Genomic DNA, 11158 nt, shown 5'->3' on the forward strand with positions numbered 1-11158 from the left:
TAGGTGGCTCCACAAAATACATAGAGGTGTAAAACTTTGCACACAGACTGTTTCCCAAGTGTTCTGGAGGCAGTAGAGCCTCTGAGCACACTGCTTCCAGTCTCTGAGCTGAAATCTGCGTCCCTTGCACACAAGAGATTTGCAGAGCTTTAGTCAGTGACAGGTTAATTTTTGAGTTCATCCTTGAAATGAACAGCAAAAGAAATGGAAAGCGCTGGGGTAGGTTGCAAGTATCACATGTTGGTTTATTGCTGTGGTTGGAGATGTAGGTATGAATGCTGGTAGCTAGGAACAGAGCACAACCTTCTGCATGGAAGTAGCCTTGGTACTACCAAGCATGGCTCTGTCAAGGCTTGCGTTTGTATTTTCAGTGGCAAAAGTTTAACTCAGGGGAAGCAAAAGGCTGACCCTGGATTTTTAGATGCTGGAGAAATGAGAGGGGGAAAAGAGCAGCAGTCTGTGAAGGAGCGGCTGCCTCTCTTCCTTGTCTTCTGTGCCTGTGTTCCGGGTAAAGAGAGAGAGAAATTTTCTGCAGCCCTTCCTGCCCAGGTGATAATTGTGGTGAGTGTTAGCACAGTTCATCAGATGCACAGGATACAGCAGGTACTGCTGGGATCACTGCTGCAGTTTTCCCTGCCTGTCTGAACTGTGTTAGTTGAAGGTGTTACACGCAAGCCAAACAGCAGATCTGAGGCAGATATCATCACTGGGGATCCAGCTCCCTGACTAGGTCTTAAGACACAAGAGCATTATCATGATGAATTAAGTTCTTCTGCAGTGTGTTTAGAATCGCATAAACTTGTTCCTAAGCACCCAGCCTTTCTGTATCACAGACATGTTACAGGACAGGACTCTGTTTGCTGCTCCTAGATTTACTGGAAAATGACTTGGCCAAGCTAGATTGTATAATATATAGTATTAAAATTACCAGCACTGTTCTATGTTCTAAATTACTATCACTGTACTATGGTAAAGCTGGCCATGGTGAAATGAGGACTTGCTTCCAGACAGATGGAGATGTAGCATTAGGTAGTCATGGGAGGGATCGGATTGTTTTTGACAAGCAGCATGATGTCACTTTCTTTCAGTCCCCTTTGGGTGGGATATATCAACAGGCTGCCATTTGCCTTGCATACAGTGACTAATTTCTTTTTAAAACCACTTATGCCGCTGCCCCTTCCCTGTTAACTCATCCTCATCTTTTGCCTTTTGTCATGGTTTCAGTCAGAGACAACAAAGAAGTATGAGCTGTATCAAATAATGGCATTTGCTGCAGGGTAACATTTTGCCAACGGGTGTGTTCTCACAACAGCCGACGTACCCTAAGATCAGATGCTGGCTGACACTGCAGCCAGCCAATTGCCAGCTCCTCCCACACATCTTTTCCCATCTATAATATAGGAATAATTATCCTTCTTTTATATAATTCATCCCCTTAGGCTGTGAGCCACGTACATCATGGGCTGGGCACCCAAAGGTACCCAGCACTGTGAGATTAAAACTGCTTTGGCAACCGGAGTCAGAAGAAACGTTATCACAACTGCAGTGGCAGATAGAGCCCATCCAGCATTTCCGTTACAGATTCTTGGCCTACATGTTAGAAAACAGTGTGGGCTGAAGGACCACATCTGGAGTTGACAGGCGTGAGTTACAAGAAGACGCTAGAGAACTCCCCAATTTGCCAACAGGTCCTCGTGCAGAATCCATTTATGGCAAGGTCTAAGATTAGCAAATGTTAAGTGGTTCTGAGGGGAAACACCAGCAGGTTGTTACTTGGTAGGCCAACAAAAGCTGGGCGTTAGGATGGCAGTTAGCACAGTGCAGTGGACAGATGGTTTGGTTTGGATAGCCATGTCAAAGCTGGAATGGCACCCAACAGCAGCAAGAGAAGTGGAAAATGCAAAATCCATTGTACAGTGAGATGCTAAGTACATTCCCTCCACCTGCACCCAGCTTTGTACTGTATTTGCCTGAGTAGCTCCTATAGATACACAAAGTCAGGACCAGGTCTGCTGCATGCCAAACTGCCATGGTAACAAAATCCAGCTCTCCTCCCAGAAGGGCTGGAACTGAAGTCTGACACAGCCCAAGGCTGATGGTGTATCTCATCAGCAGGTTGGAGAAGATGAGTATCAGCTGGTGTCACTCCCCACCCAGTGAGGCAGAGGACACTGGGATAAACCCACCCTAGATTTCTGTCTCTGAACAAGATGTTCTGGACTTGTACTACCACATGTTTAAAAAAAACCACAGCTATGTTTCTGTGTAAGTCAGGCAGGTGTTTTCACTCCTCTCTGTTTGGATGACTGCTGGAATTACACTAGGTCATTGTTTCTAATGAGGAGTGCTTGGGGTGGAGATTGAAAGAGAGGAATAAAGTCTAGGTGATCTTGGAAGTTAATTGCTGCCTGTGACTTCTGTTGATAAGGAGGAAAGCTTCCCTTAAAGACTATGTTTGCAATGACAGCATTGCAACTCTTTGAGCATGTCAGAATGTGCTGTGCCTTTCTGGAAAATGGGATTCTTGAGCTGCACATCTCTCAGAGTTTCTTTCTAATGGCAAAACTAGAATAGCTGAAAATGCTGGAATTGAATCTTTGTTTATAAAACTCTTCTAAAAGTAATGAATAGCATATATACAGGGCTTTGAGCGATCAGGTTCTGTTGAGGTATTAGAGACTTACTATTCAGAAAAGCTACTTAAGTAAGTCAGTTCTAGGACAGAAGTAAATGTTCTGTTGCTCTGCAGAAAACCTCAGCGGCAGCTGCATCAACCAAGGAGTGAACGTCTGCAAAGAGCTGTGGGCCCACTGAGCAGAGGAAGACCCTGACTAAGCCCCAGTTTGTTCTGTAAGCAGCTGTCTGTAGTGCTCTTCCACACCATCACAGTGAGGACACATCGGAATGCCTGGGGGCCTTGCTGCTGCTGCTGTGCTCCAGTTACCAGGGGTTTACCCTGCTGGTTAGGAAGTTCCAGCTCTTCTGCCCAAAGGCCTTTCCCCTCATTGGGCACAGGCATGTGAGGATGCTGATAGGAGTGAGGTCCCTAAGCGGGAGGAATTAGAGAAATGCAGATGGCAGAGAGATGTTGGATTCCTCTGTGTTTTGATTACTCACCAGAAGAGAATGCTGTGCTGTAGGCATAGAGACAAGGTATAAATGGGAAGTGTGTAGAAAAGGGGGGAGCCTCTCCCACCAAGAATATGAGCTTTGTACCCTATACTTCTCTGCTTTTCAGCCAGCCAGTAAAATGAAAAACATGTGAGGGGTGGAGCAGGAGGGCAGGGATTTATGGGTTGTTTTATAGGAGATGATATAAAATGCTTTTACTTCAAGTTCTCTATTGTGTTCATTTCCTCTCTCCTTCCCTTGCTTTTCTCTTAACCACATGCAGGACAGAGCTTGATCCAGGCTGTCTGCAGCCACAGCATAAATCTGCTTACAGAACCCCTGTGGTCCATGTCAACCCACCCCTTCCATGTCATTTATTGTGGCTTATTGGAAGGAGAAATGGAGCCAGGTGATGTCTCTGTGCTGTGGGCACTTCAGTCTTTGATGGCTCACCAACTCTTCCAGTATCTGTGCAGAAGTGTAGAGCTGTAATAATGGTGTACATCGTTAAAGTTCAAGAGCTTCAAAGTCTTGCAGGCACCACACACAACAATGCAACCTCTCACTGACGGTGAGCAGAGTCCCATCTCACAGAGGGTCCCATAGTCAGTGAAGATTAACAAGGTTATCTGTGCAATATCACTACATGGAGGTGATGTGACTGAGGTAGCTCATTACAGCAGTGACACCAATGGAGCCCTTCAGCATCAGGAAAAAGGGAAAAAAACTGAGCTTTGGAAACTCATTGACCTGTATATTGTTCTTGGATTTGGTCTCAGGAGAAATCCTGAGATATTTCAGGGCAATGCAACTTACTCTGGAGTTGGAAGGGGGATTTCTGGAAGGATCTTGTGATCAGCAATGTCAGATTTATGGGAAAAGATGCAAGGCTGATAAAGCTGTAACAATAGGACACCCAGTCTTCATGGGATTTATTGCTATACCCTGAGATCTGTATTGGCTCATTGCTCTTGTATCCACATTGTTACGTTACAGAGCACATTTAAATGAAAACCTTCATCTACTGAATAATAAAAAAAATGCACGAAAACATATGTTTGAATCATAGCTCTCATTTCTATAAAACTTAATCCAAATCCTGGGCTATTAGTCCAAGGAAGAGGTAAAGGAAGGAGCCCTGGAATTACTCAAGGAACCTTGCATGGTAAGGCTTGGAAAATGCTTGTTTGCAAATTTGTTGCTTAATTCTGGAGTGAAGACAGCAAAAATCAAGAGACAGGAAAGGTTGGAAAGGATCATTTAAAGCTAAGCTAATGATAATAAAAAAGCATATGTGGAATGTAATAAATCTGATGGGATGGGCAGCCATTTTGCTAGGCACTTTGCTGATGTTAGCTAATAAAACAGCAGAGTGTTTGGTAACTGAGGTCATCTCCTCTGTGCATTCCACCCTTACTTATATTATTTTTTTCCTCTTAAACCTTTTTATTTCTAAGGGAAAGATTCAATCAAGTGATGATGTGCAAATTCTGGGATGTGAGAGGTATTGTTGAAATGAAGCATATTTTATTGGAGTCTTATAAATATTTTGTTAGTTAAATTGCAGAGAAGCACAAACACAGGAAAAAAAAAGGATATGTAGATCACTGTCATATTGGAAAATTTCCCCACCTTGTGTCTGCTGTAATTCCACGCAGAGAACTGTGAGAGCATGTAGGTGATGCAGTCTATCACTATGATGCTATGGCCTGTTAAGTCACATATTTAGCTGTATTTAATTTAATTGTAGAGGGCTGGGTTTGATAACAATTGCTTTGTATTTGGGTTAGACAAAAAGGATAAAATCCAAAGAGAAGGAACGAGATGAAAAAAGATGGAGTGAAAAGGATGATGAAGGGTTTATTTGAAGGTAGTTGCTGTCCTTGGGGAGACAGGAGAATCTGCCTCCAACAAATTCTGTAGAGGGGTTGAGCTTTACCCTCTAAACTCAGCCTCAGTTCCATGAAGGTTCAAGGGCATTTGGTTTTGCTGTTGATCTGTTGCTTGCAGATTCACCGCATGGAAGGACTTTAAGGCTTCAGGGCTTGAGAATGGACTGGACTCGGACACTGGCACCTTGATGGCTCAGTATGAGTCCACCTTAAACAATTTAATTTGAGTAGGGAGGTAAAAGGAGAGATGTTGCCTGAAGGATGCTGTGCATGGTTAGTGACTCTCACACTTTGCTGTGCTGGAGCTGGAAAGTTCCTCTCAGATAGGCATGTTGCCCTGGGAGGGGGGGAATCACTGAATTAGAACCCTGTACCTTTTAATTCTCCCACCCAGCCCACTCCCCATTCATGAAATGTTTGATTGCTGAGCTCACTGCTGAATGGAGTCCAGGTAGCTCCTCAGTGGTTCAGCTGCTTGTCCTGGAGCCCTGGATCACAGGCTGTCCTCCCATATGTTTCCTATTAGGCCTAGTCTTGCCTGCAGAGAAACTGACTATGGGGATGAAGGGAAGCAGGCTCTTAGAGAGGGATGATGTTCCTCTTTTCCTTTGCTCTCCATGTCATTTCCCCAGAATTCAGGATTCTTTCTGCCTTTATTTGGCTCTATTGGTTAAGTTTGCACTGTACCACCATGGGTGGAGGAACTCTGTTCACCCACTGCATTTCTGTAAAGCTTGTTCTTGGGAAAAGGCTCTCATGGTCTCCTGGTATTCCTCACAGGCCTCTAGGAATTTCATTTGGCCTTTAAATGGAAAATTACTGAGGTGCTACATGTTTTTCTCGCCCACAGCGTAAGCATAGCTACAAGACCCCAGGGATTCCTTATGCTGGTGGCAGACATGGAGGTGTTCCTCCCGCAGTCAGTGGCTGGCACTCTCATCCAGCACTGAGCCAGGTGGTACACAGGAAGTCTTTTCACAGTCTCCCAGTTAACCCAGGGTTCTCCCAGCTCTCAGTCACTCATTCCAGACAATTAAACCTCCTATTCTTCCAGAGAGAGAAAACAAAAGACTGTAAATTCTTGGCTTCAGTGGCATCCTCTTACCACAAGCTCCTAAATCCAGTTCCATGTTATGTGGAAAAAAAATGATTTTCTTTTGTCATTTTTAATTTTACCCAGTTTCTCATTCTCTTGAATGCTCTTCTTATTCCTGTGCTGACAGTCTGACGCTCATGGTATTGGGTCAGCCCTGCAGTGGTTTCATGACAGTATTTAAAATGGTAGCAGCTGCTTCAAGTCTGTCTGTCCTCAGGGTCCTGAAAGTGGAACTAAGTCTGTCTTAGCAATGACAAGATGTTTGGGAACAGCAGCCAAGACTTGCAGCAGTCCAGGCTTCTCTGTTTGTAGCGTCTAAGCACTGCTGACTGGGAAACACACATGTTACAATAGACAGCTGACCTTTGGGCAAGCCAGTCTGTGCCCTGGCCTCATCCCTGCTTGCTCATTTTGTGCTGGCTGCCTTTGCGTTTCAGCTTTCCCCACATAATACAAGCGCAACAATTGCACGATACAACAGGTAGAAGGAATTCAAATTGTTTGTGTACACTTAGGGATGCTACTTAAATCACTCAAAAGACTCTTGACACAGTTTTGATGACAGAATGAATAGCCGGGTGAAATGTCTCCTTATTGTGTTTATAAAAATACATGTCCTGCGTGCTCCTACAGCCCTGGGCTTGGATACTCTTTTAGACACATGCTTCTCCCACAGCACCCCTCAAATTGTGAGCAATGACCTCAGCCATTTGTAGGGCAGCTGAGTGCTATTACTGTCTTCATCACCACCAGAAGTATTTCTTTGATGGTGCTCCTGGCAGGGATGCACTTTGGAAAAGAGCAGAGTTTCAGATATGTATCCGCCTTGTGATAGACACCCACTTACTGCACCCTTCCAGATTCCTTTCACCAGGTGCTCTGACAGTTTTAAGTTCAGACATTTAGTATCTTCAGGGAAGAAACATAATTCCTTGTGATCTTGCTCATCTGTGTTGCTGGTTTTAAACTGAATGCCAGAAAATTGCAAAATTGCAGGCATCTATCTGTTGTGTTGGACTTTTTTAGCAGTGTTTCATCAGGCTGAGGACTTGAGACAAAACTGCTACAGAAATGTCTGACCCAGCTCCAGCTGCAGTCAGTGGAAAAAGAGTAACTGACTGCAGTGGGAGCTGGATTAGAACCTAAAACAGTGAGTGCAGTGGTGCTGCGGTGTCTTTCATCTCAAAGCTGCTGGGTGGAATCCAGACTAGGCTGGTAATGGTTGGGAACTTGCCAGCTGCTAATGATGTGGAACAAGTTGGTGAGTCCATGCTCCAGTTTGTAGGAAGCCACCAGACAAAACAAGTCTCGTGAACAGCCAGCTCAACCCTTTCCTGGTTGGGTTCGTGCTGTACTGGCAAAAGAGTACTTCAGGAACTTACCCTCATGTGGCTCCTGTGGTGTCTGATTTGCTGAGGCCACAGTGCTTCTGTGCACATTTATCGTCATGAAATTCCCTAGAAATATTCTACATGCTATGAAAACAGTGTCTGGAACATAGTGCTTTCCCAGATCTCTCCTGCTGCTTTGATACAGTCATAGCATGACCACAAAACCGGTCTTCCTCCTTGGTTTCCCTGCATGTTGTCGCAGCTCCTGGAGTGAATACCTGCACTCTGCAGCGCTCTTTATTTCAGCTCCCATAGGTGAAGGGCTCTGTGTGATGAAAGAGCAGACATCTCTTAGTGTGCCAAGACCTCAAATTCAGCAGACTGCTGAACCAAGAAAGAGATTGACTTTCTAACAGTATCCCAGCAGCATGTGAAACGGTGTGAGAGATTGGATGACATGTACATAACAAGTAACATTTCTCCTGTTTTCAGAGCTATTCTGGAAAATGATGACAAGGAAGGAAAGCCAGCCTACTCACTTGAGGCGAGCAGATACAAGCCAACATACCTCTTCATTCCACCTGGAAAAGGAAAATGAGAGTAAAGGTGATGACAGCCAAAAAGCAGGTAATATTTTTGCTGTCCAGCTTAAACCAGTGAGGTGCTCAAACAGTGTTGATGGCTTTATTTTCCTGAGCTTCAGAAAAAGTTATTTCCACCTATGCTTTTTTAGAAATCATCTCTCCTTTGAGATGTGTTTCATGGACAGGAACAGGAGCCACAAAACAGTGTACTTTCAAAGTGTCCAGAGAGGTTGATAGTCAAATATAGGCAAAACGAGTTGCAGGCAGAGAAAATGTACAGGATCTGGTAAAGACCAATCTTGTGTGCCTAGTATCTCACTGCCCTAAGGTGGTTTTGCTTCTGACTTTGGTCTTACAGTGCTCTCTGCTGGGGAACGAGAGGTAGAGAAAAGCACAGCTGCAAGTATTTAGTCTAAAAGTCAGACAGGCACCTCAGGCTAAGGAATGGTGTGCAAATTTAGCTTATGTATTTCTCCAGGAAATTTTTACTACCTCCTCTGGCCCACTGGTATAAACGTGAATTAACAGTTCTCCAGGAATGTTTCTAACTGGTGCAGAAACATATGACAGAAATGTTTAACCATGCTCAGTAAAGCAGCAGTTATGTTGCGTGGCAGCAATCTCCAGGCAAACAAGCTTCTCTTACACCTTTGTGCATATTCAGGTTGCTAGGTCAAGGCACCTAGCTGGAACTGTGTGTAACAAACTTCTCACTGAGCTTGACAACACAATTAGAGTAGTCTTTTCTACCACTTTGCTGCTGGCAATGGTAAGCTGCAAATTTCATAATGATAATTTGCCATCTAGTGGAATATCATGCAATAGCATAAGTTGTTGCTCATCTAAGCTAGCAAAAGACCTGCTAAACTCAGATTAGATGCATGCAAGAGCTGAATACTTTAAAAAGTCCTTATAGGACTAATGAATCTCACGCAGAAAGTGAGAGGAAACAGGGAGATGCTGTGAGGCTGGCTTCCCTTATGGGTATTTTCTATAGCAGATTCTCTTAACATTTGTAAGACATCATAGGATGCGGAGCATACTTTGGACCAAAGGCTATAAACAGTATAAGGTTTGCTGACCTTTGTCTGTCCTGCCTTAGCCTAGCTCACACAGAAACAAAGGAAATGGAAATCTGTCCCTACAGCTTTAATATTAGGAGGTACAACCTGATGTGCCTCCTGCATACGTAACCCCACCACACCAGTCAGCAAACCAACTCGAAATGTGTTTAAAAACAGCTCAGCTCTGGACATATCCTTCCCTGGGTCTCAGGACACAGGCAGCCCTGCTAGAAGTCCTTGTCCAGACAGTTTTCTGGGAAGCTGTTTGGTGAGTGGCTGTCTTGAGCTACGCCTCCCTCACACCTCCCTGTGTGGGCTGCTGCCCAAGACAAAGAACTCTGGCTCTTCCCTCCTATCTGGCAGCTGCTCTTGCTCTTGTTTGGCCCTTTGCCTTGCAGACAAGCCCACTGCCCAGTTACCAAGTGACATTTGCATAATGTACACAGCATAAGGGCAGGGAAAGAGGAAAGGAACAGGAATAGCAACAGAAGAAAACAAGCTGAGGGAAAGGGCACCCATCGCACGTGCACATTCTGCGAGATCAGATTTCCCCATTTCTCTGTGCCAGTAAAACAGCTGACCAGACCTCTCATATGCCCCATTCACTGTTCTTCACAAACACTGATTTCCCTCTCCTTCCTCTTTGCCCCTTAAGTCAAACAGATTTTCTTCTGTCCCTCAGGTCTGGCTTCCTGTTTCTATGTTGTAAACCTGCTCAGGCTTAACCAACCCATTTGATCTAGGAGCTGTTTTCCCAAGTGTGCTGGTGGGTTGGAAATAACCTCCTGCCACATCACAGCTCTCCACAGATGGGTGTTTGTGCACATGTGCACACTGTGAGAAGGGCTGCTTTGTTTCTGTGGGACTGGGAACATAAAATTGCGGCTTAAGACTGGTTTTAATGTGGGGGGAGCTTTTCTTGGTTGGGCATGTGGGGAAATGGTTGGCCAAGTTGTGTCCATGTGTATGTATGTATGTGTGAGTGCTCTATGTGCGTGAATATGAGAGGCCAGTGCTCCCACAATTGTGCCTTTGACATTTATGGATACACGTAAAGAAAATACACCCCAGCTTTCACTGTGTATATATGTGTGCTTATGTGACTGCTTAGTTATTTGCATGTGAATATGCACCACTTTTACTTGGTAGGAAGCCTTAGCAAAGAAGTACAGAGAGCCAGTTGTGGTGACACTGATGTTTACAGATGCCATGGACGTGTTTTAATGCATATGCCTACCTGCATACGCAGGTGCTTTTGTCATTGTGATAAGGTCAGTGGTTTTATTGGTTGGGAAAAGGCACTTCAGACTACGTGGACCTCCAGATATCATGTGGCAGCCAAATGAATACTTCCAGCAAACAAAAGAGAGATGTTAATAGACTCATCTGCTTCCTGATAATCCTGCGAAGGTTGCCAGCTCGTTCTGAATCATCTCCTCACCAGATTTTTCTATTCTTAGATTAATTTGCATGAGCCGTTGGGATTATACTTTAAAGAAAGCTCTTCACTTATTTCACCCTTTGACAGGCCCGGCTTCCTTGAAATACTGACAGCAAATCCATGCCACTGTCTGGAGCTCTAGTCTATGTCCTACATTATCACAAAGAGTAGCTTTGTAGGACCTTGATGGCAACTTAGGATCCTCAGGATTCCAGGTTGTGCTGGGGCCAGATATCCTGAGCAGTGACTTGGCTTCAGATGCTTAATGCTGTGTTCATTCCTTAGTCTCAGCAAACCCTATAGACAGCCCACTAGATTAACTCTATTTCAGTACGCCGTCACCCTTCAGCCACCACACAAGATCTCAGAGGTAGATATTCTTTTTAGAACCTTGGTGTTCATCACCGTCACCTCACAAAGACACAGGAAGGTCTGAAGGACTGTTTTTGGAGACTGGGGTCCTCCCGAAAAGCACTGCCCCCATTGTGGACTGTGGTCTGCTCCATCTCTTGGTTTTAAGCCATTTTTTCCTCCAACTAGGAAAGCCTGAGGATATGCACAGAGACTTTGAACTCCTGCATCGCACAGCGTTGGGGCTGGAAGTTCAGCTTGTGCCAAGCTGGAGGCGTGAAGTTCATG

This window comes from Meleagris gallopavo, chromosome 23, assembly GCF_905368555.1.
Source record: "Meleagris gallopavo chromosome 23, MGAL_WU_HG_1.1, whole genome shotgun sequence".
Classification (NCBI taxonomy): domain Eukaryota; kingdom Metazoa; phylum Chordata; class Aves; order Galliformes; family Phasianidae; genus Meleagris; species Meleagris gallopavo.